The following is a 27,594-nucleotide window of genomic DNA, read 5'->3' on the forward strand; positions in this document are numbered from 1 at the left end:
AACTGGCCTCATTCCCTTACAATGATACTGTTACCCGTGGAAGAGATTCGAGTTACTGGCAGCATATCTGCATGGGTCCATAAGCAACTTCAGTCCTGGCCTCCTCAGAAGAAAGAATTCGACTGAGGGGCATACAGCGGAAAAAGAGACTAAGTTTCAGAGCAGGAGTGGAAGTTTATTTAAAAAGGCTTTAGAACAGAAAGGAAAGGAAAATTCTCTTGGAAGAGACCCAAGTGGATGCCTGAAGGTCGAAGAGAGAAAAGAGAAGGGCCTTTAACCTTGATCCTGGGTGGGTTTACCTCTTTCCCATGATTCTTCCTTTAGGGAGAGTTTGCAGCAGGCACAGTCCTTTCCTTACCCTTTGGAATTGAGCATGCACGGTGTGTTTAGGGAGTTATATGCACGTCCCTCTGAGGCTTTCTTTCCTTTTGCAGTGGAGTGTGTCCCCGGCAAAGTATAAAAGATTATACTTTGCCATTTTTGTCTCTTAACACGCATGCCCAAGAAGTTTAATTAAATGCCCTGGGGTCTGCATTTAATTTACATTTTTGATGTTAACAGGTGTAGACCATCAGAAAATGGCCTCTCTCTGGTGCTGCCTAATTCTCATTTTTAGAGAGGCAAAGTGATCATTAACAGGCCCTCACCTGGCATTTCTAGTGGGTAGGGGAAGAGCCCTCTCCTGCCCTGCTCCTGCTCTTCTACCTGTAACAAGACAAGCCTTGAATATCATTAGACATGTGTCCCATCAAGGCAGCATCTCATTATTAAATTTTACTGTGTGAATTGTTACTTCACATTCTCATATTCTGTGTTCACTATTTGTGTGCCTTTTCCATTTTTGTTTTGACCATATCTCATTATTTTAACTGCCTTCTCCAAGATTCTAGATCTGCATTGACCAATAGAGTAACTACTAGTCACACGTGGCTATAAACTGTAAATTAATTATAATTAAATAACTAAATGGCATATCCTTAGGAGTAATAGCCAAATTCGTGGCCAAACTAGAAATTTTGTAACTACATATGTGTGGTAGTTACTGCATTGGACAATGTAGATATAGAGCATTTCTTTCATCACAGAAAATCATGTTGGGCATGTTGGCTGCCACTTATTTCTATTTTATTTTTATTATTTATTTCTTTGAGACAGAATTTTGCTCTTGTTGCCCAGGCTGGAGTGCAATGGCGTGATCGCAGCTCACCGCAACCTCCGCCTCCCAGGTTCAAGCGATTCTCCTGCCTAAGCCTCCCTAGTAGCTGGAATTACAGGCATGTGCCACCACGCCCGGCTATTTTCTTTTTTTCTATTTTTAGTAGAGACGGGGTTTCTCCATGTTGGTCAGGCTGCTCTCAAACTCCTGACCTCAGGTGATCCGCCTGCCTCCGCCTCCCAAAGTGCTGGGATTACAGGTATGAGCCACTGTGCCCGGCCTTATTTTTAATTTCTATTTGTGTGGTTTATAGTTAAATTATATTCCACTTCTCTATATTCATTTCCTTTCACAGATTTTCTCAGGCAATTTTTAAATTTCATTCATTTACCTTCTTGAGGAAAGTACTTAGATCATTTTTTAAAAATCATGTACAGCAAATAATTTTTCGACAGATATTGTTTTAGGTATTATTCAGGTATTATTATTTTTCATAATTCACTTTAAAAATTGTGCCAAGTTTATTTAAAAGAGTTTTTTCCCTTGATTTTCAGAGGTCAGATTGTGTCTTCCATTGCTGTTAATTTAGTATAATTTCATTTTATTATATGTAAGTATGTTGCATATTCCTTTTTTAAAAACGTGAGATTTTTTCTCTCTCTTGTTACACAAACTTTGTATGCAGCGTTCATTATGCACTTTAAAAATAAATATTTTGTTTCGGGGCATGGTGCTTTCACACATGCAACCTTAGAGTAATTTTAAATTCCATTCCACTTTCACCATTCCTGAACTGCTTTGAATATATTGGATGTTGGAAGCCATGTGAGGTTTTGACTTGCAATCCAGTCAAGATAATAGGATTTTCCATTTATAGTGTAATCTGATATATATTCCTTTTGGTTTCATACTTTTAAAAAATCTATTCCCTTTTACTCTGTGGTGATCTTTTCTTTTCTATTTGTGCATTGCTAGAATGTCAGCTGCTGTTTCCCTAGCACCTGAGATGTTACTCAACACTGTATAGCGCTGGTGTTGAGAATTGAGAGAATCTACTAAATAATAACTCTTTTCGAGACCGCAGTTCTGAATTAAAAGGAAGGGAAAGGACAGGCAAAAGAATATAGATATCAGCTATTTTTACTGAAGATCTGTTGGAGAACATGGTTTTGGTGTCCAGGAACTTGAGAACTAATACTGCATTCCTAATACTTCACTAAGGTGTGCCTAAACAGCCCTGAAAGGGCTAGGAAGTCACAAGTCAGCCTCTTAATTGTTATGGGTGTCCTTCAAATATTAAGGTAATATTGAGGACGCAGAATGGCTCCTTCCTCATGACGTTTTAAGAGATCTGGGCCGGGCGCTGTGGCTCACGCCTGTAATCCCAGCACTTTGAGAGGCTGAGGCGGGTGGATCACCTGAGGTCAGGAGTTCCAGACCAGCCTGACCAAAATGGAGAAACCCCGTCTCGACTGAAAATACAAAATTAGCCAAGTGTGGTGGCGCATGCCTGTCATCCCAGCAACTTGGAAGGCTGAGGCAGGAGAATAGCTTGAACCTGGGAGGTGGAGGTTGCAGGGAGCTGAGATTTCACCATTGCACTCCAGCCTGGGCAACAAGAGCGAAATTCTGTCAAAAAAACAGAAAAAGACGAGAGAGAGAGACAAATCTGGAAGGAGATACTAAGCTGCGCAGGCTCCCATCTTGAAGTCACCAAATACATAAGTTGTTATTCCTGCTCTGGTGAGAAGTTTGTCAATACATTTTTTTCCATGAATTATTGAAAATTTTAGACGCATAACATAAGTTTTTAAAAATTTATCCTAAAGATTGCCTGTGTATGTATGTGTTTTGAAATATATATAATCTCTATATCTTGAAATAGTTTTTATAGATTCCACGCAAGAGTCCTTTATGAAATCAATGTGCTTTAATTTTCTTTTTTTTTCTTTTTCTTTTTTTTTTTTTTGAGACGGAGTCTTGCTCTGCCACCCAGGCTGGAGTGCAGTGGCCGGATCTCAGCTCACTGCAAGCTCCGCCTCCCGGGTTTATGCCATTCTTCTGCCTCAGCCTCCCGAGTAGCTGGGACTACAGGCGCCCGCCTCGTCGCCCGGCTAGTTTTTTGTATTTTTAAGTAGAGACGGGGTTTCACCGTATTAGCCAGGATGGTCTCGATCTCTTGACCTCGTGATCCGCCCGTCTCGGCCTCCCAAAGTGCTGGGATTACAGGCTTGGGCCACCGCGCCCGGCCTAATTTTCTTATAATATGTGTCCTTTTTTGTCCCTGGCACAGTCTGTATATGACCATTTAAATTACTTTTCGTTCATGTTTGGGTTATAATCACACACAAATATTCCCTAAAGTCCAAATCTTATTTTGATATACGAGGAAGAGTTTACATGGTAATAATATTCAGGGTTAAACTAGCTGGGCGAGGTGGCGGGCGCCTGTAGTCCCAGCTGCTCGGGAGGCTGAGGCAGGAGAATGGCGTGAACCCGGGAGGCGGAGCTTGCAGTGAGCTGAGATCCGGCCACTGCACTCCAGTCCGGGCGACAGAGCGAGACACCACCTCAAAAAAAAAAAAAAAAAATATTCTGGATTACAGCTGGTTTCACTGAAGCTTTGTAGACATTCTCTAATACCTTATTTTTTGGAAGGAATATCTGTCCTGCTTGAATGATAGACTACATAATACATGTACTGTCAGGTACATTCATGGAAGGGACAGGCAGATGGAGTCATATATTACTGGAGTCTTGATGAACAGATGTAGGAAATAGCCCAAGGAATAAGAAAAAAGTTGATATTGAAAAGTGCTTGTTGAAGTCTGTAAATGTGCATTAAATTATGGCAGTAAAAACAGATACAGTGAAATTTGGGAACTGGGGTCTAAATCCTGGAGTGCCCAGAATCATAGAGAACCTTGGTTAGGGGAGTAATTTTGTAAAAAAGCAAGAAGAGGCAGTGACAAGGCAGAATATAATTAAAAGCATTGCTGTGTCATTTTCTAGTTTTGTAATTTTGTCATATTTTTAAACTCTGTTGATCATTTATTAAACTGATAAATAAACTGTAATCAGCAGGGTTATTATAAGGGCAAAATAAGGAAATTTATGTATATCTGTAAACACAATGTCACAATTAATACAAAGTTACCCTTTTTATTTTTCTTGAACTTCATGTAGAAATGGGTCAGTTAATTTTTTGCTTATGACACATAATTATCATTTGTACATAAAATATATTTAATTATTTTTATATTTTTAGCAGGCAAATAATACATACATGTTTTCCCCCTGTCTCAAACACACGCATTCATATAAACATATGCATCTATATACCTACATATCTATGTATGAATATATACATGGACATCGGTATTTCTCAGCAAATATGTATCATGATAATCAGAGTCTTTGCAACTAACAAAGACTAATATAAACCATGATTGCAAGAATTTTAGATACCACCTTAGGAAAATATCAGATTGAGCTGCTAAATTTCTCTCAGCCCTAAGTCATTGTGTATTTTCTGAGGATCCTAGAGGATTGTGACTGTATACACAGGACAGAAACACCGTGACCCAGGGTACTCCTGTGAATTTCTGATGCAGGGGATTTTAAGGGCTAGATCAGCAGGATGGGAGTGTTGACCCTCCAAGTGAAATAAATTCCTGAATTGATTATCCCCATACTAAAACATATATATATATTTTTTGATACAGAGTCTTGCTCTATCACCCTGGCTGGAGTGCTGTGTTAGGATCTCGGCTCACTCTAGTTGCCTCCTGGGTTCAAGCGATTCTCCTGCTTCAGCCTCCTGAGTAGCTGGGATTACAGGCAAGCACCACCATGCCCAGATAATTTGTGTATTTTTAGTAGAAATGGGGTTTTACCATTTTGGCCAGGCTGGTCTCGAACTCCTGACCTCAGGCTATCCACCTGCCTTGGCCTCCCAAAGTGCTGGGATTACAGGTGAGAGCAACCGCGCCTGACCCTAAAACAGATTCTCACTTGATTGATTTCCGAGTTCCAAGGAGAAATACAAAAGACGAAATTGAAAGTAAAAGTGGACTAAGGCTTCAGAAGGCTGTGATTGGTGATGGAGAAACATTGCTAGGACATAAAGCTGGGATAATAAAATCTGAGAAATCCCACAGTGTTTGTCTACAGGTGGAAATCATATTCCACATGTGGGCGGAGTCAGGGATCCCTGTGTTTTAAAGTCAGTGAGGAAATTGAATATCTGGACTTGTGTCAATAACATACAAAACTCGGTGCTTTTGATGTTCTCCTTCACAAGATATCTGTGTTCCTTCCTTGTCAGCACCCGTAGTCATAGGCTTCCTAGTTTTGACCATGGGAAAAGAGGAGACGCCTCTGCGTGTGTGTGTCTGTTGGTTAGGCTGCGGGGCAGGTGCTGTCACACTTCAGGGAAGGTCTGGCTTTTCATCACAGGTTGATCTGAAAATGGTGTACAAGGCTGGCGTCTCACGTGTTCTTTCTCCAACCTCAGCTTTTCTTAGTGCCTGAAGTGTCTGCAAGTGGAAATCCAGAAGAAGACAGAGAGAAACTGAGTTCTTGACAATGCATTCACTAGTGAGTAGGGGATGCCTCTTTCTACTGAAATTATACCCATATTGCTGGCAAATGGGCAGTTTTCTCCAGATTGCATGGGGGTTTCATTTTTATTCTTTTGTTTGTTTGTTTTTATGATGCAAAATCCACCCAGCCTGGGTGTTCCTAGTGCAATCAGGAGACTTTCAGGTATCCGGCCTCCAATTAAGTTTTCTGAGGACTCTAGGTTGGGTATCATGTATCAAAGATTCCTAAATTATCAATATAATTTCTAATATTACACTGCTTTATTCCCGCCCCTATTCAGGCTATTCACAAAAAAAGACATGAGAGGTCTCATTTATGTATTTCTTTTTCTTCTATCCATCCTATAACCTCACAGGGAAATAAATGAGCCGTTAACTGTACTGTTGGCTGAAATAGACTTAGGATTGTGATGAATGCAGGCAATAGAGATGCGTGAAGAGCAGAAGATCACAGCCCAATAATGAGGCTGATGTTCTAGCAGCTGAGTTCAATAGGCCTGTGTGATAGGCCTTGGGCAAGAGCTGCACAGTGTTGAGGAAAAAGGAGGGTTTGATAATATATTTGTGCTTTTAAAAACTTTGCAAAAGGACAACTAAAGAAGTCATTATTATTCTTATCCCCATTCGTTTTACCTTTTGATAATTAAGCTGTCTGCCTTCTGGTAACTGCAAGTAACATATAAGAAATACAATTACTTGGCCGGGCGCGGTGGCTCAAGCCTGTAATCCCAGCACTTTGGGAGGCCGAGACGGGCGGATCACGAGGTCAGTAGATCGAGACCATCCTGGCTAACACGGTGAAACCCCGTCTCTACTAAAAAAAAAATATACAAAAAAAAAAAAAGAAATACAATTACTTAATTATGGTTGCACACTCAGGAGAAGGAATATAGTAGATTGAGTACAATTTAGGGTTCTGTGGAAATGCTTTATAAGGGCCGGTTAGAAAACAACAAAACAGTAAAGAGGCCTTTTTAGCCTTGAACAAGCCAAGTGACAAGGTAAAGTTAAAAGAGAGGCAGTGATAACTGATGTTTGGATTGTCCAGAGAAAGTTGAGAACAGGAGGTTTCATATCACAGGAATCATCAGACTAAGCCTTCCTCAGTATCGCAGCCTCAGCCGTCTTGTCTTGTGCTGCTGGACTGTCTTTAAGTCTTGTCCTGAACACCGAATTACATAACATTAAAGTGACTATATGTATGAATTGAATCCTATATTCTGCGTAAAACTTCTTCAGTTCTGAAGAATGCTGGAGTCTGGTTCATTATTTTCTAACTTTTTCATGAATAAGGGACCAATGACCTGTATTTAATAAATACTTGCTAGATAGGAAACATGTTTTCTATTACTTCTTTAGATTATTCAAAGCACATAATAGGTCTTTTAACCATTTGATTGGTGAGAAACCTGTGGTTCATCTAGAGAAATAATTTATTTAATCACGGTCATGTTTAAAAAGTAGTAAATCATGGTTATTTGCCTTGTGACAAATCTGTAATTTACTTGAAATTCATAGTAAATTTGTTTTATTTATGAAGGTTCAAGTGAAAATTTTATCATCAGTTATGTACAGGTGATTAACGCATTACTGAGAATTATCTGGCCTATATTATGCCACACCTCATGCGATATTTCTTTATAGTAAAGTTTAATGGATTAAGAGTGGGTATGTCTCTGTGAGTGAATCTGAAAGGCAGATACCAGCTTAGTATTGAGAATGAACTGGCTGGAACCTAAAACACTGAGTGTTCTGCATCTCAGCCTTCCTCCTCTGGACATTAAAAGGGATTCTCTGTCTAAACTAAAATGTCTGTGATGTTTTAGAAGAAAGTGATGTTTGAAGATGTAGCTATTGACTTCACCCAGGAAGAGTGGGCCATGATGGACACATCCAAGAGAAAGCTGTACAGAGATGTAATGCTGGAAAACATCAGTCACTTGGTGTCCCTTGGTGAGTCCCTCAACATTCACATACGTATGTAGACACACATTGACTCATTCATTCAATACGTGTTGGAACAGCTTCCCCATATCTCACTCTAATCTCTTCTCTGATTCTCTCACAGATCTTATCTGAAAAAAGTTTGAGCTCTCTAAATCTGCCTGAAAGAAATATCTTTATTTTATTTTTTTTTGTTTTATTTGTCACTCAATTAGAATTTAATCTTGACAAGGATTTCATGGTTTCCTTGGTACTCAGTCTCTAGTACTCAGAACAGACCTGGGAACTTAATGAATATTTTTAATGTATTAAATTAATATTTCTAAATAACTCTTCTGCTTTAGTCGCTATGCTTACGCTGAGACCAATTAGTGAAAACAATAGCAGTATCTTTTCTGTATAGAACACCAATTATATTTGTAAATCAAATTTTTTTTTATGTTCTGCATGAGAATAATAAACATACTGTGCAGAGATTTAATTAATCTCTTTCTGGAAAGACAGTGTATTATGCATTGTGTCTTGGCACTTAGGCATGGACTCAGCATTCATAGGTCCTGACTGTTTTGAATTTCCTTTTCCTGATGGACCTTTCATTTGGATATATTTTCTAGTCTCACGTTGGGTCAGAAAAATCCTGGGGAGTTTTCTGTGTTCTAGGTCTTGTGGCCTGAGCTGACCTTCACTGTTTTTATTCTTCCTTCATAGCCTGCCTTACAATTGGTGATAATGCACATTTATTGACAGTGAACTCAAAACACAAGTACTGTTTCCACTAACAGGGTACCAGACAAGCGAATGCTGTGTAATTTTGCAGCTGGAGCGAGGAAAAGAGCCCTGGCGGGAAGGAAGAGAATTTCTCCAAGGCCAGAATCTGGGTAAGCAACAGGGTCCTGTGCTCTAATAGGAGGAGGTGCTTTGTCAATGCATAATATCAGTCAAATATTAATTAGCGGTTTTATTAAATGAGTGGTAATTTCTAAAATGTAGGTTAAGCGACTGGAGCAGAATTCCTTACATGTTATTATCACTTTGTTCATATGTCAGATGCTACTCTTGTGTCCTCTTGCCTTTTCTTTTACTTTCGGGAAAAGGATAATTCACGTACTTGTTGGGGTTAAACTGTCACATGCTGACTCTTTTCCCGATAGCCCTGTGAAGACTATCCCTCTATTTACCTGCCTGATATCTCATCTCCATTGTAACTCCTTTCACATTTTAAGTTTAAAACTCTTTTCTAATTGCTGACGCTGTACAATCTGTTTCTTCTATTGAAGTATTTTCTTCATTTGACACATTTGCCACATCTAAGTGTCAATTTTTGAAGAAAAGTAAATGGGCCTTGGGGTTTTTCAAACAATTTTATTACCGTAATACCAAGGTAACAATTTATTTTTCAATTATTTCAGACAAGGAAAGTGCCCTTAAGAGAAAACACACGATATCCATGCATCCTATCAGAAAAGACGCATCCGCCGGTATGACAATGGTGAGTTTTATAGCTGTGTACACCAGTCATCGAAGCTAAAGACCTGGTAATGGGTTAAGTTAGTAATGACACACAGTCACCTGAGTGTAATTAGGCTTGCATTAAGTGCTTTCTAAGCAAAAAAAAAAAAATTGATACTTTGAATTCAGTGAATAAAGTGACCTGTGTTCTAAACCATAACATGAGATCTTTAAAATAGAACAAGTGCATATACATTGCTCATGCTCAGACGTTTGAAAGATATTGATATCATCACAATTAATGGAATAACTCTGCAGTTGGGATCTTACAAAAGAGAAAAAATCTGTGTCTGCAGGAGATAATGTGTATGCAAGTGTCAATCGAGAAAAATGACGAGACAAGTCTCAATCATTTTAGGAGATTTATTTGCCAGAGTTAAGGACATGCACCTGGGGGACAGGTGTCTACCTTTCTCCAAAGGTGATTTTTTCTAAATTTAAAGGGGGAAAGGGTGGGATATTGAGAAGTACACAATTTTCATGTAAAGGGTGGGTAGAAAAAAATAGTCATTCATGCATTTTTCTGGCTCAGTGAATCTGGATTTTGTTTACATGAGATGACATAAACAAATGAGGCAGAAAAATAATGCAGGAAAGCTGCATTTTATATAAGACAACATAGGCAAAATGGGGCAGGGAAACAATCGGATATGCATTTGTGTCTGGTGAACTGGGGATGACTGCACCTGGAAAGACAAGCTATCAGTTTGCCTTGCCATGGTGTAATTTTAACAGCTCGTGAGGAATTTCCTTGTGGGCAAAATATGGGGAGGCATGTAGCTTTTCATCTTGTAGCCATACTATTTAGAAACCAGAAGGGGGAGGCAGGTTTGTGTGACCCTGTTCCCAGCTTGATTTCTCCCTTTGGTTAAATGAGTTTGAGTTGCCAAAATTTAATTTCCTTTCACACAAGTAACACTGGAAAGATTTCAACTGGGCTCTGCCACTGAATGGTTGGTCTAGGATTCAAAGGTGGTGAAATGAATGTATAGATGTATGTTGGTAAATCATTAAGAGCTTTTAATCTTAGTCCCTAAAGGAGAACTCTCTCATTCTGGAGGATCCCTTTGAATGTAATGATTTGGGAGAAGATTGCCCTCACAGTTCCACAAGGACTCAGTGTTTGTTAACTCAGAGTGGAAAGAAACCCTACGTCAGCAAACAGTGTGGAAAATCTCTTAGTAATCAGTTGTCCCCTAAACCACATAGACGAATTCATACTAAAGGTAAGTCGTATCAATGTAACATATGTGAAAAGACCTGTACTAATTGCTTTCACCTTTATTACTAATTGCACAAGATGACTCACACTGGAGAGAGGCCACCTGCATGTCATCTATGTGGAAAATCCTTCACTCAGTGTTCTCACCTTAGAAGACATGAGAAAACTCACATGGGAGAGAGACCGTATAAGTGTCATCAGTGTGGGAAAGGCTTTATTCAATCCTTTAACCTCAAAGACATGAGAGAACTCACCTTGGATAAAAGCGTTATAAATGTGATAAAAGTGGGAAAGTCTTTAGTCAAAGCTCTGGCCTTAGAGGACATAAAAGAATTCACACTGAAGAGAAACCACATGCTTGTCTTCTATGTGGGAAAGCCTTCAGTCTATCTTCTGATCTTAGATGATAGGAGAGAACATGCACGGGAGAAAAGCCCTATGAATGTCATTTATGTGGGAAAGCCTTCAGTCAATGTACTAATCTTAAATAACATCAGAAAATTCACCCTGGAGAGAAAATCATAACTGTCTTCAGAACATATTCTGACTTTAGATGACATGGTGTTAGGAATGACGAATGTAAGGAATATGGAAGAGACTTTAGCTGTAGTTGGAACATCTAAACATGCCAAAGGACTCACATTTTGAAGAATTACTGTAATCAACATGGACATTACTTCAGTTACCTTTATTCTTCAGTCCACATCAATAAATTCATATGGAAGAGAAATTGTACGACATGTGTGTACCAAAGACTTGTGAGTGATCTGATCATAAATGACACGAGAGAGCTGAAACTGTCAACATAACAAACTAAAAGTCTTCAGCAACAGTTTTAATAACTTAAAATGTGTGGGATTTCAGGTAGAGAATCTCTAGCTCTGCGTTCAGTGTGAACATGTTTTTATGTGCAATTTGTTGTCAAATAACGTAAGAAAACTTTACTTGGATGAACCCTTTAATTGTATTTTCTGTGAATAAACATTCAGCCAAGCACTAGGCTTGATGTTCACAAGAAAACACAGTGATAAAATGCTTCTAAAATGGCAAATTAGAGAGGAAATCCTTTATAAGCTCAATAAGAAGGGAAAGTCTTTCCAAAGGCAATGAATTCTCTTGGAATACCAAACACTTCTTACTGGAGAAGTTATGCCTTGAAAAATCATGAGAAATCCTTTCTTCACAGAGTAAGACTTGTGGCACATGTGAGATTTCACATTGGACAAAACACGGTTAGCATCTTGAAAGGAGAAGATTCTTTAGTGGTAATTCATTTCTTAGTTGACACTAAGTTTCTCACATTGAGGAGCTATCAAACTTGAAAATCACTGTGGAGAAACCTGATAGATTTCTCAGCAGAAAAGTGAGTCAAGAAGGGGGACCTCTAGAAAAAACTCTTAACACATAGTTTAGCAAAATAATTCAGAAATTTGAGAAAATGTCTATTCATAAAAATGCAGCACATAAATGTATCATAGCAAAGTGACCTGGGCATAAATTGAATGCAGAATTATATAAGAAATCTCATTAAACATTTCCAAAAGATCAATACTTACAAATATTGAAAGAATACAATCGGTTTTTGAAAAAACTTAGTGTGTTGGCGAAGTCCTTCTTTCATTTACGCAGCCCTAACGAATCGATTTGCATCTGAACTCCTTGGCTTATGGATGGAGATTCCAGCCCAACTTCTGAGTCTCCCCAGTCTTCAACAGCTCTTTCCTCACAGCTCACCTCCCTTTACTTCAATGTCCACTAAAACCAGTTGTTTCCATTCAACCCTGGAACGGACACATCAGGGATCTTCAGCCCCACTTGCCAGATTTCTCAGTGTGTCATTGCATAGATTTAGCAAGGAAATGGAGGCTGAATCCAAGACACCTAGTATATGCATTTGGGTGTCCCCAGCACTTGCCTCTGTCTCTGAGTAGTTACCTGGATCAGAGAATGAGGCAGCGGTACTCTTCCATCCCTCAGAAATCTCTTGAAATTTTGTCCCTGAAACCTCTCTAAGTGGAGGTAGCAGTTCATCTCATGACACCCCAAAGTTTATTCAGGTAAGTCCTGAGTTATCACACAGAGACAGACACAGCTGTGTTCCTTTTACTTCTGTCCAGAAGATAAAACACCAGCATGATAAAACAGCCGAACCCGTCAGCCACCATGCAAGCCTTTCCTATATTTGATTCAATGTACTTTTCCAGAAGCAAAATGAAAGTTCTCACAGAGGGGGCCTCCTCTGCCTTGTCCTCAGAATTGGAAAATGTATTGTCCATCAAGGAGCCTCAGTACTGAACCTAAAACTCAAGAGAAAATATTTCCTGAATAACAAGTGGGATGATGACTTGAAATTTTGCAAAACATGCACAATCTTAATATGATAGGCCTTACTAAGGCTAAATGGCCTTATTCATGGTTGAAATGGACACATCATTATATTAAAAAATCTCCACAAGTGATTGATTTTACTCTGCAGCCAGGGTTTATGTCAATTGTGAGGATAATGAGCAAGAAATTCGAGCCCTTGGCAAACTGGTTGGAGAGGCAAGGATTGTGTCCAGGCAGAGCTCATAACATTATTTATTGTTTAATCTGTTTAATTAAATATGTAATTTACCCTCAAACTGTGGCTGACATTATATGTAGTCCTGAGCCACATTGAGATGTACTATTTGTGCTGTGAAATTCTACGGGATTTGACAAATGCATGGTGGCAGATGTCCAGCATTAAAGCATAACACAGAATGCTTCTCTTATTCAAGCTATTCTCCCCTTCACATAGAGGGAATCAATCGACTTTTGCATACTAACTTTCGAATTTGTTTCTTTATTCCCATCTTCTTTAATTAAAGCACAAGATATCGTACTCAATTTCCATTTGATCTTCCAAAAGAAAGGTACTGAATAATCCATACCTGAATTTCAGTGATTCAGACTCAGGTCCACCGCTAAGCAGTAAAGGCCAAACGTCCTGTGCTGCCACCTCCTGGCCGGCAGAGGACAATGAAACCCATCGTTCTGGCCATGCAGGGCGCATGCGCGGTCTCCTTCCCGCCGCGAGCCGAGTCTTTTCGGAAGACCTGAGTTTTCTTTACCCAGCGTGATGGGGGCGCTGCCGCCCTGGCTTTAGGGCTGGGGCCTCCAGGGAGGTTCCGGGTGGGGTCGTTGAAGAGGCCGCTCTTTTTGCAAGGCCCAAGATGGCGGGCCCTGCGTGGACCCCGCTGTTCCGTGCCCTCAGGGCATCGGTATCCCGTTGGGGCCGGATGTCCCCGCTGGGCCCGGATGCCCCCGGTGGGCCCGGATCATCCTTGGCGCTGTCCCCGCAGAGCCGCCCTGAGGCTGAGGAGGCGTGGGGGGCCTGGGCTCCGCGAGGAGCGGCGGCAGCGAGGGCTGGAGGACCCGGGCTCCGGGGCGTCTGGCTTGGGTGGGACTGAGCCCATCCAGGAACTGGGACTCCCGGGTTCTAGTGCGGGTGGATCCTGGGCAGGCTCAGGACCAAGTCCCTCTCCTTCCACCAAGGAGCGCCCAGAGGCCGGCGTGAGCTCTATCCAGGTTCACCTCCTCCTCCTTCAGGTGTTTACTTTTCCTTTATTTCTGTAAGGCCAGAAATTGGCGCCATCCTTCACATCGGTGAATCCGGACCCCAACACCCATTACCTCAGGTTTATTGTTATTGCCATTAACGGTGTTGGTGGCATTATCACTAAGATCATCATTGTTGTTATTGTCATTCATGATTATTAGCAGGTGTGTTCATCATTTTGTCTCACTGTGCATTTTTTTTTTTTTTTTTTTTTTTGGTGATTGGTTTTGTATGACGTTGAATCGAACTTCTTTCATCTTGACTAGTGTTGTCAGATTCCTGAAGAGCATTCCGGAGGACAACTCCTGCCTTTCAATGCAGCCACAGAATTTCGTGGGCACAGGAGAGCACCTAGAATATTCGCCTTTCATTGCACAGCAGCTTTGGGAAATGGTGGCTGCCTGGCTCTGAGATGAGGTGGAAAAGACCGGATACTGGGGCAAGTGATAGCACCTCCACTGGTGTTTTTATGAAGCCAAGTGCACTGTCTCCCACGTAGACTTAGAATAAAATCTGATGGCTCTAAAAGGCCATGTTTGCCCTCCCTGGACTTCCTGGGAGCCTTTAAACCTTGTGTGGTTCCTAGAGTGGATAAGTTGCCATATCTGTACCTCGTATGGCAAAATCAGTCTTTTCTGGGCCAACAAGGGCACTTAGAATGTTTCCAGAAGCTCAGGCATGCTGTCTCTGTTCCTCCCTTCTGTTCAATGGCAATTCACTGGGTCCCTGGCTGACATAGAACATCCTGCAGAGGGATGGGCTTGGGTGACTTCCTGGCCAGCCTTTCAAGGCGGTTATCTTTGAAAAACTTGAAGAGACTCACAGAGGCCATTCACTGGTATTTCATGACTGCAAGTGGGGTTTCTGGTTCCTTGAGTTTATTTAGAATATTTGAATGGCTCTGAATGGCCAAGAAACCCTCCCTGGTTTTGGAAGCTGCCAAAAACTATTACTGTGCCTCTGAAGATTCTTTAAAATTTTTCCAGGTACAGCTGAAAATAGGAAACTTTTCCGGGTCTAGCCCAACCAGCTCAGGTCGAGTCCTGAAAAACTGGTGGGTACTGGGGGAGCTCATCTTATGAAAGAGCAATTGGTGGCAAAGCTGGGTCTCCAGGACAGCTGTGTGTGTATATGTCTGCAGAGCATGCCTTGTAGTCATCTTTAGTACTAGCCACCATTTGTGAATGGATAAACTATATTCCTTGCTGTACAATAATGAAAATAAAATCTGATGGCTCTAAAAGGCCATGTTTGCCCTCCCTGGACTTCCTGGGAGCCTTTAAACCTTGTGTGGTTCCTAGAGTGGATAAGTTGCCATATCTGTACAACTATTTTATTACTTCAATGGTAGTAATAAAAATATTGGATACTAACAGGAATGATGATCATCATGATACTAGTACTAGTGGTTATAATACTGATAATAATACTAACCCTGTGGGCTTGGGACATACAAGCTTTCCCTAAGTGGATAACAGGCATAAAGATTTGGTGGTGTAGGGTTATTTCAAGTCCCAGAAAGCAAGGATGAACATCTAGAATGAGAAGAAAAACAATCTGGAGGTTGGCATGTGCACACCTGGGGACTCCTGTGTTAACTTGTGGTGTTTCAGCCTAAGAGGGAATGTTAATATAACGCTGGTCCTGCAACACCATGCTGACCAACACCTACCAGCTTCCAGGAGATAAGAAAGCTGACTGATGGGGCAGGGATCCAGAGGAGGCACGGGTCCAGACCCGGACATGTTGCCCAGTGGCAGAGTTCATGACAAGCAATAAACCCCAGGACAATGTCATTCCCAACCACCTGGCTGTCATCTGCTCTTTCATGGCCCCTCTCTACTGGTACCTCTAGGCACTGGCATGTCCTCCAGAGGCTGTAGGAGGGCATCATACTCAGTACTCTCCCACCTGCAGGAGGCAAGAAAGATGGAAAGAGCTAAATACCATGGTTTCTGGATTTTTTTTGGTGAGCATGGCATATTTTGCATTTGCTTTGATAGTGGTGGAACCCAGTCAGTGGTTTGCAATATAACTCTGGATGACTCTGGACACCTGTAGAGATTTAGACAATTTCCAGAAGGTCACAAGTTCTTGGAGGACTTTTTCATGAGTTCTTTGACTGAAAAGGTGGTTCAAAGAACGACTGTACTGACTTAGAAAATGTTGCAGAGGCTGGGCGCGGTGGCTCATGCCTGTAATACCAGCACTTTGGGAGGCCAAGGTGGGCAGATCTCAAGGTCAGGAGTTTGAGACCAGCCTGAAACCCCGTCTCTACTAAAAATACAAAATTAGGCGGTGGGGTGGCATGCACCTGTAACCCAGCTACTCAGGAGGCTGAGGCAGGAGAATCGCTTGAACCTGGGAGTCGGAGGTTGCAGTGAGCCAAGATTGTGCCACTGGACTCCACCTGGGTGACAGTGTGAGACTCTATCGGAAAAAAAAAAAAAAGAAGAAAAATAAAATGTTGCAGAGACTCTGGTGAACAGGTAGTCCCTATCCTGCCACTCCAGGTAAAAGTTTCTTGGCCACAAACCTGGTTTAGCAGTATCCCTTCATCTTAGGTGGGTTACAGAAAGCCATTCACGACCTATCCAAGCATGGAGGGGGAATTTGACTTAGGAAATTTTAGGTGGACTAGTTGATGAAAGAAAGTACATTCTAGGGCTCACAGGCCTACACACAGAGTTGCTAGCACATAAAGCAAATGTATGAATTCTTTCTGAGCCCATGGCAAGATCAGGGTGCACTTCATCAGTCTCCTATGCTGGTATGAATAGATACTTGCCTGAAAAATAAAAGAATAACTCAGGAAGCCCATTCTTCTACAGGACACCAGGTAGTACAGTAGGAATCTTGGGGTTGCGGTGGTATGTATGTTTTAAGGTTGTTTTTTAATCATCTTCAGCAAATTAAAGTCTTCAGAACATAAAAAAATTATTCAACATTGCATAGTAACTACCACAGATATATCCATGATAAAGAACTGTACTCATATAATAATAACATTAATAACAATCATAATGGTGATGATATAAATGTCATTTCAATGAAGAGAGTAATAAAAAAGCAGATATTAAAGAACATATTCCTGTACATTGTTCCCATATGAGCCCTCGTGTTATTGATTACAGGGAGAGGTTTGTGGCTGCATGATGAAATATCTTCTGTGATGACAAAGAAGAGTGGCAGTAGGGAGAATGATTCTGAGCCACATGAGGGCTTGGGCAAAAGTGGAGATGCCTGTGCCACGTGGAAATACATTACCAATGGACTATGGAAAAGGGTCTGGCCAGAGTCCTGCCTGACACAGGTCACACAAAAGTTTTCAGTAGTTCACCCCAAGAAATGGCTGGTCCAGGCTGTAGATGAGAAGCACTGGGCAGACAGATCCACACCCGCTTCCTGAGTCTCAGAAGTCTGGTGTGCATCGAACATTAAGCCTCCAAGCCTACTGAGACTTCACTTCCTGGCTGGTCTTCCACCATCTGATTCTTGAGCCCCATCACGTAAGTGCCATCTCCATCCTGGAATTGCTGACAATGTCTGATGGAGGGTTTCGCCCTGGGTACTCAGTACCAGCAATGGATGAAATATCAGAAGGGAGGCTCCAGGGCTTCCATAGAAGACACATTCTAAAGTTGCTCGGGTGATCAAATGGTCATCTCATAGATTTTCAGTAGAACTGCAGCATTTTGTGAATACCTGAGTGAACGCAGAAAGTATCCAGACGCATGGACATTCTAGGAAGCTCGCTGTGTAAATCACATACAAGGAATATCTACTTCTGGGCTCAAAAGCTACCTTAGAAAACAAAAAAAGTGAGATGCTGTCAGAAGGCAAATAATTCCACTTCTGTTCCTGAGAGAAAAATGGTTCTGTAACCTCTGAGTTTATTTAGAAAAAGTTTGGAACCTCAGGAAGACCAAGTATATCATTCCTGATGTTTCCAGGGCAGATTGGACTGCTTAGGCCTCTGGGGATATTCTAAGTCCTCTCCGGTGTCCATGGGAGACTGTCACTCACCTCCTAGAGCTCACACCACCCCCGAGCAAGCTCATTGTTTTCTAAATATTCCAAGGAAGTCCATCCAGGGTATGTCTGTCTTGGTGAGTTTCACCTTGGACTGGCAGGAGAACACTGAGAATGATACATCCTGACTTCACTTGGTAAAGGTAGGGGAGCCAAGAAGTCCAGATCTGGAGAGCACCTGAAACACCAGATGGCAGAAGGACAGTAAGGAGGTGAAGTCAGCTATGGAGACGGAGCTTCATGTTTACTGCATGTAGGATTCTGAGTTCCAGGACTGATGGGCTGGTGGGGATCAGATACATGTCTTCTTTGCAGGGAGCCAGGCCAAACCAGCCATCTGGTTGCACTACTGAAAGCTTTTACCAGTGGTAGGTAAGACACAAGCCAAACTCTCTTCACCTCTGGCTGGCAGTCCTTGACTAGAGGTTTGCACACAAGTGGTGCTATTAGCCCATGCTGTCGTGTGGCTTGCTTTCCTTTCACCTCCTGTTTCTCATGTGTGCCATCATGGAACACGTTTCATAGTGAAATTCTTTGACGCTGACTCCAAATGACACAAGGAGGACCCAATATGTGAACTTTTCATATATTTAAGAGAATCCGCACATTGATTTTTGTATCCTTATGTTCATATTGTCACCAGTATTAAAATTCTTACCATTTAGATGATTGCGTTCATTATCAAAATTATTAATTATTTTTCATTTATCATTTATTTTTATTGGTTAATTTTTGTGGCAGCTGTTATATAGCAATCACTAGAGTTTCTCTATTCATGAAAGATGTCCAAGTTAATGGAGGTAACTTTACAGTTACTTTACAGGAGTGTTACTTTACAGGTATGTAAACACAGGTAATCTTGGCTGAACTGTGGCTATATTGTCTGGTGTCCCTTTGAAGGTGAAGCCTCTTGTGTTATTCTAAGTGACCTCTGGAGACAGAAACTGTCTCATAATTGCAGGGACGACTTGAGAAGGCACCCTGAGCCTATGCAGAAATGCAGAAGCACTTCCATGACCTAAGCAACCTATGTGAAGGCCTGAAAGCCAAAGCAAAGCTGTCCAACAAAAAATTTTCCTAGTCACACTGGAGGTCCATCAGTCACTCCTCCTGGTCTGGAAATGCCAGAAATGTCCTCCATGGTCCTTGGGAGAGTCAAGATCTTTTCAAAATCACCTCAGGAGCCACAGAACCACTCCATCTTACCTGAAATTGCAGAATGACTCTTAACCAGAGTCTCAAAAATATATCCATTGATAGTTTTGATTCCTGGGAGTGGCCATTGCTTGCAAAAGATGTACCAGAGACTAGACATTTTCCCTCTCCTCACTTGTCCGGGGAACTGAAGATTTTCTGAAACACAGAAATGGGAATCTGACCCTCTGAGTAGCCTCAGGATTTTCTAAGTCTTCCAAGCAGAGTGGAAGTTCTGGTGAGGACCCATTGCACCCCCTGATGGTCTGGAATCACATAGGATGATGCGTTTAAACAACTCAAGGTGGAGATATATTTTCTGAGATATTCCAAGGAGGAGGGACAAAGCTGGACCAGATGTTAAAAGGGCAGCTGAGCATTAAGTGCCTATGTAGTGTTTGCAGCTTAATGTCCCATGCAGAAGGGGAATCTGGGCTCTTGTGTTAGAATTCAGTGTAATTCTGGGGTCCTGCTTTCCTTCCAGGAAATCCCACTTCCAACTGAATGTCTGGATGAACTACTGAAAGCCACTGAATGTCCTGCAGCAGGTGAACTGTGGCCAGAGCCCAAGGATGAAGGGGGCTCCCTGTGTCTGTGACTGTGAAGAGGAAGCCTGAGGTGTAGTAGACCCAGGCCCCAGAAGGATGGAAAAAATGAGGTAGGGAGTGAGGGGACCTCAGGAGAAGACTGAGGTCTGCAGAATCCTAGGGTCAAAGAGACAGTGCAGTGTCCTGGTGGTGTCCTTGATGTTCCAAGAGAGGCGATAATCCATCTCCTGCGTAAAAGCTTCATATGGGCTAAGGAGGGGAGAAGTGAACAGAGAGGAAGCAGGGAAGGCCAAGACAGCGACCAGCCTTAGAGCAATTTTAACCAGAAATGGACACAGTCCCCGGACCCCATCGCGGGGTTGCAGGCCAAGGACCGTCTGCAGGCAATGCATAGCTCCCTTGTCAGGTTAGTGGGAGTAGGGATTGTGACGTCTGCAGGGGTGTGGAAGGCTGGGCGACGGGAGCAGCTTACTGGGCTGCACCAGAAATACTGAACTTCTTTTCCATCCGTGAAATCCACTTCCGGGTCAGAAAAAACTTCAAGTTCTGGAGCGGCAGGGCCTAGGAGGAGGTCAGGGCCTGAGCCTTCCTGGTTGGACCCCGCTACCCCCCATGTTTCTGGGTCTATCCTCACTTCCACCTAGCAGATCTTGAGTAACCTCTTTTGAGTCCCCACAAGTGTGTTGTGTGCAGTGGGGCCAGGCTGCTTCATCCACTGCACGTTAAATGTTTCCAATACTTTCCGGCCAAAGCTTAGCGTTGTCAGATCACTGACTTTGAATGTTGACCTGGTTCCTTTTGAACAGAGTAAAATCTATTGAAATTTAAGGTCACCTCTTTTCATGGATGGTGAAGAGGCAGGCTGTTCAGGCGCAACTGCCCTCAGGTCTGGAGGGCGGCGGAGGTCACTGTGGGTGGTGGGTGAATCCGGAACCTCTGTGACTCTAGACTTTCAAATATTTCATTTTTTCTTTCGCAGTTTTTGTTTGTTGCTTGCTTTTTTTTTTTTTTTTTTTTTTTTTACAATGGGAACTGGAATGTAAGATGCCAAACTAGCCTGTGGGGAACATGGATTTTCACAACAGTAACCACAGCGTGTAGTTTCCATTTCTATTCCCTGTTCATGTGGGAGGCAGAGAAGGAAATCAGGTGCTCAGTTCCAGAGACATCACAGGACTAGGACATGTACAGTGAGGGTGGAAGGCAGAGGCATTGCTTTAGAAGAATAAAATTACTGCATGCACACATATATGTATGTATATGGATGTATGTACACAAACATGCATATTTATAGATTCTGTTCTTTCTCTCTATATATAATTTTCTTCATTTCACACTTGATATGATTTTTTATTATACTTTATGTTCTAGGATACATGTATACAATGTGTAGGTTTGTTACATATGTATACATGTGCCATGTTGGTGTGCTACACCCATTAACTCGTCAATTACATTAGGTATATCTCGTAATGCTATCCTTCTCCCCTCCCCCCACCCCACATCAGGCCCCAGTGTGGGATGTTCCCCTTACTGTGTCCAAGTGATCCCATTGTTCAGTTACCACCTATGAGTGAGAACATGTGGTGTTTGGTTTTCTGTTCTTGTGATAGTTTGCTGACAATGATGGTTTCCAGCTGCATCCATGTCCCTACAAAGGACACAGACTCATCCTTTTTTATGGCTGCATAGTATTCCATGGTGTGTATGTGCCACATTTTCTTAATCCAGTCTGTCATTGATGGACATTTGGGTTGGTTCCAAGTCTTGGCTATTGTGAATAGTGCTGCAGTAAACATACATGTGCATATGTCTTTATAGCAGCATGATTTATAATCCTTTGGGGATATACCCAGTAATAGGATGGCTGGGTCAAATGGTATTTCTAGTTCTACATCCTTGAGGAATCACCACACTGTCTTCCACAGTGGTTGAACTAGTTTACAGTCCCACCAACAGTGTAAAAGTGTTCCTATTTCTCCACATCCTCTCCAGCACCCGTTCTTTCCTGACTTTTAATGATTGCCATTCTAACTGGTGTGGGATGGTATCTTATTGTGGTTTTGATTTGCATTTCTCTGATGGCTAGTGATGATGAGCATTTCTTCATGTGTCTGTTGCCTGCATAAATGTCTTCTTTTGAGAAGTGTCTGTTCTTATCCTTTGCCCACTTTTTAATGGGGTTGTTTGTTTTCTTCTTGTAAATTTGTTTGAGTTCTTTGTAGGTACTGGATATTAGCCCTTTTTCAGATGAGTAGATTGCCAAAATTTTCTCCCATTCTGTAGGTTGCCTGTTCATTCTGATGGTAGTTTCTTTTGCTATGCAGAAGCTCTTTAGTTTAATTAGATCCCATTTGTCTATTTTGGCTTTTTTTGCCATTGCTTTTGGTGTTTTAGACCTGAAGTCCTTGCCCATGCTTATGTCCTGAATGGTATTGCCTAGGTTTTCTTCTAGGGTTTTTTTGGTTTTAGGTTTAACATTTAAGTCTCTAATCCATCTTGAATTAATTTTTGTGTAAGGAGTAAGGAAGGGATCCAGTTTCAGCTCTTTATTTATGGCTAGCCGGTTTTCCCAGCACCATTTATTAAATAGGGAATCCTTTCCCCATTTCTTGTTTTTGTCAGGTTTGTAAAAGATCAGATGGTTGTAGATGTGTGGTATTATTTCTGAGGGCTTTGTTCTGTTCCATTGGTCTATAGCTCTGTTTTGGTACCAGTACCATGCTGTTTTGGTTACTGTAGCCTTGCAGTATAGTTTGAAGTCAGGTAGCGTGATGCCTCCAGCTTTGTCTTTTTGACTTAGGATTGTCTTGGCAATGCGGGCTCTTTTTTGGTTCCTTATGAACTTTAAAGTAGTGTTTTCCAATTCTGTGAAGAAAGTCATTGGTAGCTTAATGGGGATGGCATTGAATCTATAAATTACCTGGGCAGTATGGCCATTTTCATGATATTGATTCTTCTTGTTCATGAGCATGGAGTGCTCTTCCATTTGTTTGTGTCCTCCTTTATTTCATTGAGCAGTGGTTTGTAGTTCTCCTGGAAGAGGTCCTTCACATCTGTTGTAAGCTGGATTCCTAGGTATTTTATTGTCTTTGAAGCAATTGTGAATGGGAATTCATTCATGATTTGGCTCTCTGTTTGTCTGTCATTGGTGTATAAGAATGCTTGTCATTTTTGCACAATAATTTTGTATCCTGAGACTTTGCTAAAGATGCTTATGAGTTTCAGGAGATTTTGGGCTGAGACCATGGGGTTTTCTAAATAGACAATCATGTCATCTGCAAACAGGGACAATTTGACTTCTTCTTTTCCTAACTGGATACACTTTATTTCTTTCTCTTGCCTGATTGCCATGGCCAGAACTTCCAACACTTTGTTGAATAGGAGTGGTGAGAGAGGGCATCCCTGTCTTGTGCCAGTTTTTAAGGGGAATGCTTCCAGTTTTTGCCCATTCAGTATGATACTGGCTGTGGGTTTGTCATAAATAGCTCTTATTATTTTGAGATACGTTCCATCAGTACTGAATTTATTGAGAGTTTTTAGCAGGAAGGGCTGTTGAATTTTGTCAAAGGCCTTTTCTGCATCTATTGAGATAATCACGTGGTTGTTGTCTTTGGTTCTGTTTATATGCTGGATTACATTTATTGATTTGCATGTGTTGAACCAGCCTTGCATCCCAGGGATGAAGCTCACTTGATCATGGTGGATAAGCTCTTTGATGTACTGCTGGATTTGGTCAACCAGTATTTTATTGAGGATTTTTGCGTCAATGTTCATCAGGGATATTGGTCTAAAATTCTCTTGTTTTGGTGTGTCTCTGCCAGGTTTTGGTATCAGGATGATGTTGGCCTCATAAAATGAGTTAGGGAGGATTCCCTCTTTTTCTATTGATTGGAATAGTTTCAGAAGGAATGGTACCAGCTCCTCCTTGTACCTCTGGTAGAATTCAGCTGTGAATCTGTCTGGTCCTGGACTTTTTTTGGTTAGCAGGCTATTAATTATTGCCTCAATTTCAGAGCCTGTTATTGGTCTCTTCAAGGATTCAACTTCTTCCTGGTTTAGTCTTGGGAGAGTGTATATGTCCAGGAATTTACCCATTTCTTCTAAGTTTTCTAGTTTATTTGCATAGAAGTGTTTATAGTATTCCCTGAGGGTAGTTTGTATTTCTGTGGGGTCAGTGGTGATATCCCCTTTATCATTTTTTATTGCGTCTATTTGATTCTTCTCTCTTTTCTTCTTTATTAGTCTTACTAGTAGTCTATCAATTTTGTTGATCTTTTCAAAAAATCAGCTTCTGGATTCATTGATTTTTTGAAGGGTTTTTTTGTGTCTTTCCTTCAGTTCTGCTCTGATCTTAGTTATTTCTTGCCTTCTGCTGGCTTTTGAATGTGTTTGCTCTTGCTTCTCTAGTTCTTTTAATTGTGATGTTAGGGTGTCCATTTTAGATCTTTCCTGCTCTCTCTTGTGAGAATTTAGTGCTATAAATTTCCCTCTACACATTGCTTTAAATGTGTTCCAGAGATTCTGGTATGTTGTATCTTTGTTCTCATTGGTTTCAAATAACATCTTTATTCTGCCTTCATTTTGTTATGTACCCAGTAGTCATTCAAGAGCAGGTTGTTCAGTTTCCATGTAGTTGAGTGGTTTTGATTGAGTTTCTTAGTCCTGAGTTCTGGTTTGATTGCAGTGTGGTCTGAGAGACAGTTTGTTATAATTTCTGTTCTTTGACACTTGCTGAGGAGTGCTTTACTTCCAACTATGTGGTCAATTTTGGAATAAGTGCAATGTGGTGCTGAGAAGAATGTATATTCTGTTGCTTCGGGGTGGAGAGTTCTGTTGATGTCTATTAGGTCTGCTTGGTGCACAGTTGAGTTCAATTCCTGGATATCCTTGTTAACTTTCTGTCTCGTTGATCTGTCCAACATTGACAGTGGGGTGTTAAATTCTCCCACTATTATTGTGTGGGAGTCTAAGTCTCTTTATAAGTCTCTAAGGCCTTGTTTCATGAATCTGGGTGCTCCTGTATTGGGTGCATATATATTTAGGATAGTTAACTCTTCTTGTTGAATTGATCCCTTTACCATTATGTAATGACCTTCTTTATCTCTTTTGATCTTAGTGGTTTAATGTCTGTTTTATCAGAGACTAGGATTGCAGCCCCTGCCGTTTTTTTGTTTTCCATTTGCTTGGTAGATCTTCCTCCATCCCTTTATTTTGAGCCTATGTGTGTCTCTGCACGTGAGATGGGTCTCCTGAATACAGCAAACTGATGGGTCTTGACTTTTTATCCAATTTGCCAGTCTGTGTCTTTTAATTGGAGCATTTAACCTATTTACATTTAAGGCTAATATTGTTATGTGTGAACTTGATCCTGTCATCATGATGTTAGCTGGTTATTTTGCTCGTTAGTTGATGCAGTTTCTTCCTAGCATCGATGGTGTTTACATTTTGGCATGTTTTTGCAATGGCTTGTACTGGTTGTTCCTTTCCATGTTTAGTACTTCCTTCAGGAACTCTTGTAGGGCAGCCTGGTGGTGACACAATCTCTCAGCATTTGCTTGTCTGTAAAGGATTTTATTTCTCCTTCACTTATGAAACTTAGTTGCTGGATATGAAATTCTGGTTTGAAAATTCTTTAAGAATGTTGAATATTGGCCCCCACTCTCTTCTGGCCTGTAGAGTTTCTGCCAGGAGATCTGCTGTTAGTCTGATGGGCTTCCCTTTGTGGGTAACGCGACCTTTCTCTCTGGCTGCCCTTAACATATTTTCCTTCATTTCAACTTTGGTGAATTTGACAATTATGTGTTTTGGAGTTGCTCTTCTTGAGGAGTATCTTTATGGCATCCTCTGTATTTCCTGAATTTGAATGTTGGCCTGCCTTGCTAGGTTGGGGCAGTTCTCCTGGATGATATCCTGCAAAGTGTTTTCCAACTTGGTTCCATTCTCCCTGTCACTGTCTGGTACACCAATCAGATGTAGATTTGGTCTTTTCACATCATCCATATTTCTTGGAGGCTTTGTTCATTTCTTTTTACTCTTTCTTCTCTAAACTTCTCTTCTCGCTTCATTTCATTCATTTGATCTTCAATCTCTGATACTTTTTATTCCAGTTGATCGAGTCAGTTACTGAAGCTTGTGCATTTGTCATGTAGTTCTCGTGTCATGGTTTTCATCTCTATCAGGTCGTTTATGGACTTCTCTGCATTGGTTATTCTAGCTATCCATTCGTCAAATTTTTTTAAGGTTTTTAGTTTCTTTGTGCTGGGTTCATAGTTCCTCCTTTAGCTCTGAGAAGTTTGATCAACTGAAACCTTCTTCTCTCAACTTGTCAAAGTCATTCTCCATCCAGCTTTGTTCTGTTGCTGGCGAGGAGCTGCATTCCTTTGGAGGGGGAGGGGTGCTCTGATTTTTTGAATTTTGAGCTTTTCTGCACTGCTTTTTCCCCATCTTTGTGGTTTTATCTACCTTTGGTCTTTGATGGTGGTGATGTATGGATGAGGTTTTGGTGTGGATGTCCTCTCTCTTTGTTAGTTTTCCTTCTAACAGTCAGGACCCTCAGCTGCAGGTCTGTTGGAGTTTGCTTGAGGTCTAGTCCAGTTATGCTACTCCCAGTTGGGCTCTCCAGTTAGGCTATTCGGGGATCAGGGACCCACTTGAGCAGGCAGTCTGTCAGTTCTCAGATCCCAACCTCTGTGCTGGGGGAATCACTACTCTCTTCAAAGCTGTCAGACAGGGACATTTACATCTGCAGATGTTTCTGCTGTTTTTTGTTTAGCTATGCCCTGTCCCCAGAGGTGGAGTCTACAGAGGCAGGCAGGCCTCCTTGAGCTGCAGTGGGCTCCACCCAGTTCGAGCTTCCTGGCTGCTTTGTTTACCTACTTAAGCCTCAGCAATGGCAGGTGCCCCTTCCCCAGCCTCGCTGCCACCTTGCAGTTAGATCTCAGATTGCTGTGCTAGCAATGAGAGAGGCTCTGTGGGCTTGGGACCCTCGTGCCAGGTGTGGGATATAATCTCCTGGTGTGCCGTTTGTTAAGACCCTTGGTAAAGGACAGTATTAGGGTGGGAGTGACCCGATTTTTCCAGGTGTTTTGTGTCATGGTTTCCCTTGGCTAGGAAAAGGAATTCCCTTCCCCTTGCACTTCCTGGGTGAGGCAATGCCTTGCCCTTCTTCAGGTCTCACTCATTGGGCTGCACCCACTGTCCTGTACCAATTGTCCAACATGCCCCAGTGAGATGAACCTGGTACCACAGTTGGAAATACAGAAATCACCCATCTTCTGTGTTGCTCACGCTGGCAGCTGGGGGCTGGAGCTGTTCCTATTCGGCCATCTTGGCGCCAACCTCACTTGATATGATTGCTAAATGTAAATACCTTTGAGACAAACGTGAATTGTGAAGGGGTTTTAAAATGTCAGTGAAAAATGGAATTAAAAATAAAAATATAAATATCAACTTTATTTCTCAATATAATCTCTACTGAGGTCAAGACACTGCCTTAAGGGATGATCCCAACCATGCAGTCCATTACTAAAGAACTGAGGTTCATGGGAATTTAACCATGTCAATGTAGTCTTCTACTATTAACTAAAGAAAAATGGGTGCCCTTTACAGTTATTTTAAGATTAGGAAAAATAAGGTCAGAAGAAAGCAAATCAGGACTGTAATGTTGATGCCTAATAATTTCCCATGAAAACTCTTGCAAAATTACTGGTGTTTGATGAGAGGAAGGAACAGAAATGTTGTTGTGGTGCAGAGAGACTCTCTAGTGAAGCTTTACAGGGCACTTTTCTGCAAAAGTATTT

At 41.5% G+C, this 27,594-nt stretch overlaps 1 protein-coding gene and 2 pseudogenes across 1 annotated transcript in view; 2 read left to right on the forward strand and 1 right to left on the reverse strand.

Annotated features, from left to right (window-relative positions):
• The window catches only part of LOC117095273, a 1,129,150-nt pseudogene that overhangs the window by 484,892 nt on the left and 616,664 nt on the right, over positions 1 to 27,594 (forward strand).
• The window catches only part of LOC117094238 (SH3 domain and tetratricopeptide repeat-containing protein 1-like), a 409,070-nt gene that overhangs the window by 178,500 nt on the left and 202,976 nt on the right, over positions 1 to 27,594 (reverse strand). The window lies entirely within an intron of this gene.
• LOC117095261 lies at positions 5,219 to 10,842 on the forward strand (annotated as a pseudogene).

Source organism: Trachypithecus francoisi, unplaced genomic scaffold (genome assembly GCF_009764315.1).
Source record: "Trachypithecus francoisi isolate TF-2019V2 unplaced genomic scaffold, Tfra_2.0 Lachesis_group13, whole genome shotgun sequence".
Lineage (NCBI taxonomy): Eukaryota > Metazoa > Chordata > Mammalia > Primates > Cercopithecidae > Trachypithecus > Trachypithecus francoisi.